General features: G+C 42.5%; 1 pseudogene across 1 annotated transcript; it reads left to right on the plus strand.

The window, feature by feature from the left end:
• Nucleotides 1–2,719: 2,719 nt before the first annotated feature.
• LOC311578180 (N-acetylneuraminate-9-phosphate synthase-like) lies at nucleotides 2,720–3,797 on the plus strand (annotated as a pseudogene). The gene has a single exon. The product of its transcript is annotated as an N-acetylneuraminate-9-phosphate synthase-like (transcript).
• Nucleotides 3,798–11,397: the final 7,600 nt, after the last annotated feature.

Raw genomic sequence — 11,397 nt, forward strand, 5'->3', positions numbered from 1 at the left:
GTCTCTTGTTCTGTCTCTTGCTAGCTCTCAATGTAGACCACACCAAGCTTAAGTGCTTTTCATCCACATTGCACAGAGAAACAAATTGAGGTTTCTGTACATGCAAACTGAGACCCAGCCACATGGGAGATGGGGCCTCATGGAGAGGATGACTGACTCCACCCCAAGGCTCTGCTTCCCACCAGCTACTTTGGTAGAGGCAGGAACAGTCATGTTTGCATCCAACATGGGCCTGTTCTAAGCCTATCTCCCCTGATGCCTTAGCTAGCCTCTCTTTCACACAATGCAGTTATCTTAACTGTGAAGTGGATTAAAGAATGCTGCTTCTCACAGAGGTAGCTAGCTGTTCACAATGCAAGGTGCTATGAAATGTCTGCATGTCATTTCCTGACTTCCGTCATTTCAGTTGATCCTCTTGGCAGTATTTGAACGTGTATATGATAGTTTCATTCTTTATAATAGAAAAGTCTGTTGTAAGTTAATTATAAGCATTATTCCATTTTAAAATAAACAGCAGGTTTTAATGGGCTGCTGATCAGAGAGAGCACATTTCTTCATAATGATGTCTTAATTTTGCTCTTCAGTTTTAGAGTGTTTGTGTAATCAGCTACCATTATTGCCAATCTACAGGCAACAGAACATTGAAAGAGCGGTTTTGAAAATACCAACATTATAATTCACCCCTAAAATAGGAATAAGATAATGATACTTTGGTTTTATAATACATAATAAATGATTGTACCTACGGCACTTAGTATTTCAAATTCGAGATATTCAAGATTCTTAGAATCTTTGCTGAGAGAAACGGAAGAGAAACAGGAATAGAGAGAGGCCTTCTGTGATGGATGGAGACTCAGTACTGCTGAGCTCAATGGTACTGAGTACTCAATGACCCAGCTCACACACTACCAAACCAAATCCTAGTGGCGTTACTTAGAGAAACTGGCAATTTGGCCCCAAAATGGAAATGCAGAGGATGTGAAGCTGCCAAAGGGACATTAACAGTAAGGAAATTGGAAGGTTAATATAATCAGATCAAGATGCCAACCAGCACTGAGTGACAGAGAAAGTGTTCTGGCAACATAGAGACTAATGAGTCAAGGTATCTGGATAAGAACACGTGTTCTTATTCTACATGGGCAGCTGACATGTGACAAACTGACAAGGGCAGTCTTTGGCAAGTGCCACTGGAATAAATGTAGCCCTTCCACTGTACTATATACGTGTGTGCTATGTAGGTATATACCCTAGGCAAAAATAACTGAGTATGGTCAGAATTATGAATGTAAAATATGAAATAAGAAAATTCTAGACGTATACATTGGAGATAGTCTTCGCAACTGTTTTTAGCAAAGATTTCCTCTTCATGCTCTCAAAAACACTTTTTCTCAATTCATAAAAAAAAGGAAACATTAAACATTAAAATGATACTTTTTTCTTGTGAAAGATAAGGCAACTTGTAGGAAAATATCCACAATCGTCAATGTGATAAAAGGCATATGTAGAACATTTTAATGCAATCTCTCAAAATTAAATGATAAAGTGGACAATATTTTTAAAGTGGGGGTAAAAATACCAAGCTAGCATTTCCCCCAAGGAACGCATAGAGATATTGGGTAAGCGCAAAATGCTATGCTCAGCATTCATATTCACGGCAAATTCACATTAACACCACAGGGAGCCACCACTGTACATACCAGAGCGACACAACTGTGAGGATGAAGCTTGGAGTTCAGGCTTGCCCGGTGAGCTGCAGCAGCCTCTTCCTCTGCTACCTTCACAGGTGCTGTAAAGGAGGAGCAGGCATCCTCCTGTGACTATCCTTGAGTCTAATGCTCATTTCCCCAGAGGGAGTTGACCAAGCTCCGTAAGCAGCAGGTGCATTAGTGAAAAGGCAGAGCCTTCCTTCTGCTGCCTAAGAATCAAAGACGATGCAGCTGCAAGGACCTACTTCAGGCTACTCATCAACCACGTGGGACGGGAATTCTCCCCTGCTCTCTGAAACCTCTAAGAGTGACGTCCAGTTACCCTCATGAACCCAGACTCTCCTCAGAGCTTCAACCATCTTCCTGGCATAATAATCTCTTACTTAAAAAATATTCTGCCTCAGCTTCCCTCTTGAACCTCAGATTCTGAGACCCTGTAAGAGCTTAGATGCTCTAAGTTGATAACAACAAGATGTGATGGAGATTGATTTCCAGTCAGAATTTTAGATGCACCAAGATAGGAAAGATGTTTTCTTCAAAGCTGTCAAATACAAATAGCCAAAACACTAAGAATGTAATGTTTATATAATTCCTGATTGTGTCATGGGTTCTTCTTGCTACAGGTAGTTTATTGTATATATGTGTAATAATATAAATGAATACATAAAAAATAAAAAATGCTTAAAAAATAAAAAAAAGAATTTAGGAAGATTGATTATTAAAACCTTTACAAGGGAAGCCAGGTGCACATGCACTCCCGGCACTCAGGGAGGCAGAGGCAAGCAGATCGCTGCTATTTCTAGGCCAGCCTGGTCTTCAAAGTCCAGGACAGGACAGCCAAAGCTACACAGAGAAAGCCTGTCTAGAAAAACAAAGCAAAGCAAAATAAAACAATAACAACAACAAAAAAGTTGGTAGAAACGAGCTGGAGCCCTCAACCTCTGCTAGTGGTACTGAAATGTCTTAAGATGTTAAGGGAAAGCATGAATTAGCGAGCTGGCAGAATAAACACCATGCTGCTGGAGCTGTGTCCCGGGCACTGGGTGGGTGGGCAGCACCTGTGCTTCTTCATCCCAGAGATAAGCCAGAACCACCAGGGAGACCTGGACGTGGCCAAGCACATCATCCGCACTGCCAGGGAGGGCGGGGCTGACTGAGCTAAGTTTCAGAAGAGTGAGTTGGAGTTCAAGTTTAACCTGAAGGCCCTGGAGAGACCATATACTTCAAAGCATTCCTGGCGGAAGACATACCGGAGCACAAAAGGCACCTAGAATTCAGCCACGCCCAGTACAAGGAGCTGCAGAGCTATGCGCAGGAGACTGACATCTTCTTCACTGCCTCTGGCATGGATGAGACAGCAGTTGAGTTTCTGCATGAACTGAATGTTTCATTTTTCAAAGTTGGATCTCGAGACACTAACAATTTTCCTTATCTGGAGAAGACAGCCAAGAAATGTCGTTCTATGGTGATCCCAGCAGGATACAGTCAATGGACACCATGAGGCAAGTATATCAGATCTTGAGGCCCCTGAATCCCAACCTCTGTTTCCTCCAGTGCACCAGTGCATACCCATTGGAGGCCGAGGATGCCAAACTTGGCGGCATCTCGGAATACCAGAAGCTCCTCCCTGACATCCCCATAGAGTACTCTGGGCATGAGACAGGCATCGCCATATCTGTGATTGCAGTGGCTCTGGGGGCAAGGTGTTGGAACGTCATATCACTTTGGACAAGACCTGGAAGGAGAGCGACCACTTAGCCTCGCTGGAGCCTGGAGAACCAACAGAGCTGGTGCGGTCTGTGCCCCTGGTGGAGCGAGCATTGGGTTCCCCAACCAAGCAGCTGCTGCCCTGTGAGATGGCCTGCAGTAAGAAGCCGGGGAAGTCTGTGGTATCTAAAGTGAAAATCCCCGAGGGCACCGTCCTGACCCTGGACATGCTCACTGTGAAGGTCGTGGAGCCCAAAGGCTATCCCTCCTGAAGACATCTTCAACCTAGTGGGCAAAAGGGTGCTGGTGGTCGTTGAAGAAGATAACACAATCATGGAAGAATCCGTGGAAAATCATAGCAAGAAAATCAAGTATTTTTTTTAGTTTAGGTTTTTTTTTTTTGGTTGTTTGTTTGTTTTTGAGACAGGGTTTCTCTGTATATACCTCTGGCTGTCCTGGAATCGCTCTGTAGACCAGGCTGGCCTTGAACTCACAGAGATTTGCCTGGCTCTGCTTCCTGAGTGCTGGAATTAAAGGTGTAGGCCACCACTGCCCGGAGAAAGTCAAGTCTTAAAATAAAGTGCCACCCTCTGGCTTTTCGGGCACTCTGCTGCTACTGCCCCAGGTGTTAAGTGGGCCAGACTCCCTTGTATGGGGTAGGCAGATGGCCAGACACCAGGGATTACATGAAGAACATTGTCATGTTTTGTTCCAGGAGACACTACCTACTGTTCCCCTAAATTACAAGTGCACATTTACCGGGAAGTTGGCAGTAAAAGAATATAACTGCCTTGCAAATGGAGAGGAGAGAGTTGTGTGGGACACTGGTCTGAGAGTTACAGGAGTTGGGCATGAAGTGTAGTGCTCAAAGCAGAGGGTAAAACATACTCCTTCTACCCTCGGCTTTGCCCAGAACACTGAGCTGTGGTCACTTTGCACTAGGCTCTGCCTGAGGCCCTGTGGGCAGGGATAAGCACTAATGTTTCTGTGAGCATAGGTGGGGAGAGAGCAGTTGGTCTTCCCTTTGGCAAACCCTCAGGGCCATCTCTGTGTCAGTCACCACCAGAGGCCTAGGGACATGACTCAAAGCATCCAGTCCCGTTCTCAGGCCCCGTCCTCAGGCAGCACGTGTACACTAACCCACAGTACAACCGTCAGCAAGGCAACTGTGAGAAGAGAAGAACAGGGGTCTGTGAGAGGCTGTCAGGGGGCATGGAGCTTGCATGTCTTGAATGTGAGTGGGGTGCAGAAATCAGCGCTGCAATCATCACCTGAGTGTCGTGTCACATATGACAGATTACAGGCCCAGACAGAGACTCCTATTGTCAGACTTCTTCAAGCTGCATGGATGTTTCATAGGGGTTCACTGTCACATGTCACTTTGTTCTTTGGAATCAGTGCTAAGTTTAATCATTTTGTTCTTTTGAAGTATCTCTTTGCCTTCATCTTATTTTTTTAAAAAGCTTTTGCTTTTATTTTTCTGAGACAGGATCTTTTTACCCCTGGCTGGTCTGGAACTCTTTATGTAGAGCAGGCTGGCCTCGATCCCAGAGATCTGCCTGCTTCTGTTTCCCAAATGCTGGGATTAAAGGCATGTGCCAACACACACACACACACACACACACACACACAATGATACAATGCCATGTACCATATATGATCTAGCCTTCACCTACCATATGATCTCCTCCTCAAAAATCTGCTGAAGAGTTTGAAAGCAGATGCTTACAAATGTATGCGTTCATGTCCACAGTGACTTCCTCTGTTACAATCAAATACTCTAAAGGTCAGCCACAAAGAAATAAATCACGATATAAGTGAATCTCAAAATAATTATGTCCAATCACAGGACTCAACGCAAAACAACAACAAAGAGAGCATTGATGGCTATTTCTAGAAAATACAAGTGTATCTATGGTGACAGAACAGAGAATGGCTGGCTAGGGATGGAGGCCTCACAACTTACAAGATTACAAATGGTTTCAAGGAAATTGGGAGGGATAATGGCTATGTTGAGTACTTTAACTATGGCGGTGATTCCACAGAGGCAAAGACATCAAACCATACTCTTTAACTTGTATAGCCTTCATTGTAAACTCATCGTATCTCAATAATCTCACTAAGAAATTGAAACGCAAACCGAGAAGATAACCATAGGTGCAAGTTTTCAAGACTTTTACTACTCAAAATATGTTCCCCAAACCAGCAGTACCTGGAAGCTCAGGCAAATTTGAGACCTTGGCCCCACCCAGAAGGACCAAAACACAGCTTCTCCACCTTGCATGAGGTCTTTCAGGGCTGAGCATATTTTAACCTTTGAGCGATTGTGTGTTAGATGAAGTTTGATATGGGTGTCTCTGGGGGTCTGAGACCTCCTTCTTCTCTCCTACCCATGCCAGGGGCCCTGTGACACAGAGATACAGAGCAGGAACATGTTCCTTTCCCATCAATAAGACAATCAGCTGACATTTCTAGTCAATGTTCTTTTTTCCCAAAATCCTGACGGGCAATAGAGGCTGTTTGTGGGAGCTGAGGAGTAAGGATGGAGCAAGCTCTTGCTGTTACTGTGGAGCCAGACTTCCCTTTTGTGAGTACTTAGTTTCACTGTTAGAAGAATTTTAAAACAGACTCAAAAGAAGCTCAAGGCATGTTTTATTAGATTTTGTGAGAAAAGCAACAGGGCAGACAAGCTGCAAACTTCAGCAGACCACAGAGAAAGGAGGTGGCTAAGGAGAAAACACAGGACCATGACCTTTGAGTCAGAGTCAAAAACACAGGCAGGCTCAGCCTTGCAGGTAAGCAAGCAGCTGTCAGGCCGAAAGGGGATTCTTCAGAGAAAGAATCTCCAGAGAGTCAGAACAAGCTTAGGATTTGAGTCAATATCTGAAAAGAAAGAAAATGAAAAAGAAAATTTACTTGTTCTTTTCCTGAGAACTCAGAAAAACAGGCAGGCTTAGCCATGAAGATTTAAAAGCAGCTACATTGAGGGACATCTTCTGCAGTATATAAGTGACTTTTCTCTTTAAGAGACCATTACTCCCCCATCTCCTTTGTATGTCTTTAGGTTTATCATATTTCCTGAGGAAAGGTCTCCTGGACAAGGAAGGTGATTGGCAGGCTGAGTTCCATTAGCTCTTAAGGTAAGAAACAAGAGGGTCACTGGGGTTTGTTTGCTGGCCAGACAGTCTTGCTGAAAAACTGACCTCCAGTTTTAGAGGAAGATACCCCACAGCACCAGCTCCACCGTCATCATTACCACCGCACACATGCGCACACCTCCTTAACCGAGTAGGATATCAAAACTTCCTTTCAAGTTGGCCTAAGTTGGCCTCGGAATCTGTTCTAATATAAGCGGGTGCTTACACTCTGCAGCCGACGGCTTCCCATGCAGGAGCTTGGTGAGTGGTAGCATGCTCTTTTGTAGTCTCTGGGAATCATTCCTTGACTGATTTCAGAATCAGGTTTGTAATATAACAAGCAGCATTTGCCTTATAGATTTCAGTCAGGTCAGGTTCCAGGGGAGCAGATGCCATGTCAATCAGTGAAATTGTGATAATGATCCTGCATGAGGAAAAAGTGCACCCTGGAAAGTGCTAATCACCACAAAAATGGATGTAGAAGGGAAATAAATTCGTCTGTGCCTTGTAGCTATTCTCTTTCCTGACAAAATTAGTGACGTTGATTTCTATTTTTAATCATGAAGTGAAATTTTTTTTCTTCTCTTGATGAAATCTATGTGCTGGGTAAAAATTTTCCTTCTAAAAAGTGAGAGCCCTGAATGTGAGCCCTGACTCTACTGTGTTCTGTTGGGTTTTGTTTTGCATTATGGCCTGGGCTGGCCATAAACTTTTTTTTCTTCCAGTTGTCACTTCTGAAGTAGCCAGGCTAACAGGAATTTACCAATATATTCACCTCTTACTGGTGGTTTTCAATAAGGTATTTAGTCTCTGTCTTTATATGAATAAATGAAGCAATCAAGTCAGCTTTGAAATTTATATAATGAATGTAAATGGGCATTAATATTTGTATATGTTAAAAGAGTACTTACTAGAACCTACTATTACTATTTTAATTTGTCTTGATTGAACTAATTTATTACATAGTTCAACAAAAGACTCTTTGACCAATCCATCTTAACATTCAAGTACATGTGCTTCTAACATGAAGCAGTTCTTTAAGACTAGATTCTCAGTAAGGATAGCAGGCTACCAAGAAGAGACTGGATACCCTATGAGCATATACAGGGGGAGGTAATCCCCCTCAGTCACAGTCATAGGGGAAGGGAGTAAGGGGAAAATGGGAGGGAGGGAGGAATGGAAGGATACAAGGGATGGGATAAAAATTGAGATGTAATATGAATAAATCAATAAAATATTTTTTAAAAGACTAGATTCTGGCCTGAACTAATACTTATTCATTCTTTCTTTGTGGTTTGGCTATAAACTGTGGCATATCTGCTTCTCCCTGAAGACAAAGATGCTAGGGGATGTATTTTAGAGGGGGAAGGAAGCCCTTTCGGAAGAGCAATATCTGTGGATGATTCGTACCTCTTATATGGGTTTTGGCACAAGCTTTCATTTTAAAGAATATTTGCACAGCAAGCAGCCCTGAAAGATATCACTAAGGCAGGTGTCAATCTACTTCCTGATTACAATCAGAACACAATGCCTCCTGTAGCACTGGTTTCCTAGCTCAGAGTTCTGGTTGTGGTGGAAACTTGCTATGCACACTGCCTGTGTTTCTTAGTTAGAGTTTCATTGTTGTGAAGACACAACATGACAAAGCCAACTCTTATCAAAGAAAACATTTAATTACTTCTGGCTTACAGTTTCAGAGCTTCGTTCAGTTTATTACCATCATGGAGGGAAACATGGCCGTATGCAGGCAAACATGGTGCTGCAGAAGGAGCTGAGAGTTCTACATCTTGATCCACAGGCAACAGAAGGAGACTGTCTCGAGAGACTGGGAGTATCTTGAGCAAATATATATATATATAAGACCTCAGAGCTAACCTCTAGAGTGAAAAACTTCCTCCAACAAGGCCACACCTTCTAATGGTGCCACTCCCTATGGGCCAAGTATTTAAACACATGAGTCTGGAGCCATGCCTATTCAAAACCACTGCAGTCTACATGGGCGCAGCTATGCTAGCCCCATGGAATGCTGTGGGCAAGAGACCTGAAGCCTACACTGCTTGGTGTGCTGTACCCAAGCCTTTTGTCTATGAGAGAAGAGGCTTCTTTTTATCTTATTAACATGATAGTCTCAATAGTAACGTTCTCCGGATGGCTAATGATTACTGAATCTTTGAGGTATCTTTGAAACATCCTGTTAAGTAATTATTCTGGCAATTTCACCACCCCAAGGGAGACACAATTCTTCTAAAACAGAGCCATGTGAACTTGAAAAACAACCTCAGTTCTTACCTAATTCCTCTGGGTTGGGTTAAAAATTGAACACCAACTCCCAAGGATGCTGCAGAGCCTGATCATGGGCCTTGCTCAGCATGAAGTCTCAGGGTACAGCTAACAGGTAGTCTGATTCATTTACCTGCCGAATGCTTAATAGAAATGATTCTGAACCACACACCACCCGGATTGCCTGGCAAGCTCCTCAAGAGTTCATCTTCAATAAGATCCTTAATGGCACTTTTATTAGTATTTAAAGTCTCCATCCCAATTTCCAGAGTGATCCCAAGCCAAAGAAATTCAAGTTCTCTTTCTGATCAATTGAGGGGGAAGATTTGGAATCCCAAAATTAGCTTCGCCATGTCACAGCCTGTATGGTTGGGGAGACGGTGATCTGAAGTTGCGTTGAAGAACTTTTCTCTGCTTGCTCTCAGAAGCTCTTCAGTTGTTCACTCACAGTAGAAGAAGCATATCCCAAGTGTGGCCTATAGTTCACAAAACCAGACTTCTGTGCTTGCCTTGAAAGGCTCAAGCCTAGCTCTCGCACAGCAGCAGAGACTGCATGTCATCTTGAATTAATGGAGGCTTTCCCTATGGCAGACCCATAGTGTAAAGAGTGGACTGGCTAGGAAAGGGATGCTCAGAAGGTCTCACATCTCCTAATCAAGTGGCCTTCACTTAGTGCTTTACATGGGCCTCAGTGTCCTGTTTCTGAACTCAGTTTTTTGAGGAAGACTTCTCCTGATGTTTCTATGTTACATTCTAACACACTTTCCGCTAGTGGGATCTTTTGTGATGGGCTGATGTGTCCCTCATGACATATATGTTGAAGGCCTGGCTGCAGAGTCGCAGAACATAACTGTGTTTGAATAAAGGGTCTTTAGTTGTTGTTGATGTTGTTTTTTGATAAAACCTTTATTGTTACATTATTAGTACAGCATACAATTGTCAATTTACATTATTCAATGCTTTTAGTGTAACATATTTATACTATTGTGAAGCCATTACCATTTTCAATTTTAGGACATTGCTGACAATTTCACACATGTCTACAATGTATTATGATCATATTCACTCACTTTACCCCTTTTTCCTTCCATTCATTTCCTTTCAAAGTTGTTCACCTTCTACTTTCTTGGTGTGTGTGTGCGTGCGCACGTGCGCAGATGCATGTGTGTGTGTGTGTGTGTGTGTGTGTGTGTTGTGCAAATTCAAATTCATGGCCTCTATGTTTTCATTTTATGTATATGTATATGTATGTGTATATATGTGTGTATATATATATATATATATATATATATATATATATATATATATATGGCAGTGGATTTCAAAGGTAGATCTGAATCCAATTTTACCAGTAACCTAATAAAAGGAAGAAATCTAGACACAAAGAGACACTAGGGATGTGTATGCAGGGAAAAGGGGCCACTCAGGAGTCTGTAGAAAAATGTATGACCAAAGGCCAACAACAGAAATTTCATTTAAAGATGATGATGATGGTGATGGTGGTGGTGGCAGTGGTGGCAATGGTGATATACTGTTACCTCAGCTCAGTCTGGGCTTCCAGATTTTCAGAGCTATGAGTTCATGAATTTCTGCTGTTTAAGCCACCCAACATGTGGTGCTTTGTTATGGCTGTCCCAACACACAGATGTGTCATTATCCCACTATTAAAGGGTTCAAAAAAAATCCACATAATGTTGTCACTACAATCCTGACACAGTAACTTGGGAACTTTCCTCTTAATGTTCACTTCTCTACTGGGATGAAGGTTCTGTTTTTCTTTCTCCTCCTGTAATAAAGAGAAAATGGCCACCATTCTCTATGTAATAGCTCTTCACAAAGGTAAGCACTTGAAATAAATCATCCCTTTCCAGATTGAACAAATTGAACTCCACGGAGGGCATGAAAAAGAAGAAAACACTGTGGTCTAAAAGAGAGCATACTGAAAAAAATGAGGGAGAGGTGCTAATGGGAGCCCGTGACGTTGATGGAAACGAGGCAGCGAGTCTAATTTATCCTTCCCCTCTCCTTCCTACTGCATTTTGCATTTGGTTTCCATGGAAATCCACTTTTGTGGATGATCTCCTCTCACAGGAGCTACAGGCAGATTTTTTCAATTTGCATAACACAGTGATTTATGTAGCTGGCAGGGAGGCAACAAAAAAGAAGGAAGGAAGGAAGGAAGGAAGGAAGGATGGAAGGAGGTATGGAGGGGTGTCACTGGAGCTCCGACTTTTCCTGGTCCTTTACCTGCTAAGTGTTTAAAACATCACTCACCAAGATAGGAAATATGTTTCCTTCAAGGTTGCCAAATAAAAATAGCTGAAACACTATGCATGTAACATTAATATAATTCCTGTTTGTTTTGTGCTTTTTCTTGCTGAATGTAGCTTATTTTATAAATGTGTGATAATATAAATGTGTATGTCAAAAAAATACTATTAAAAAAAATCAGAAGCCACAGGGATAGCAACAAATCCCAAGGTGGTATTGCTGTTGTGGTGGTTGCTGTGGTTGTTGTTGTTGTTGTTGTTGTTGTTGCTGCTGCTGCTGTTGGTTTTCCCTTTCCT

The sequence above is a fragment of the Acomys minous genome (genome assembly GCF_964271855.1).
Source record: "Acomys minous genome assembly, chromosome: 2".
NCBI classification, from domain to species: Eukaryota; Metazoa; Chordata; class Mammalia; order Rodentia; family Muridae; genus Acomys; species Acomys minous.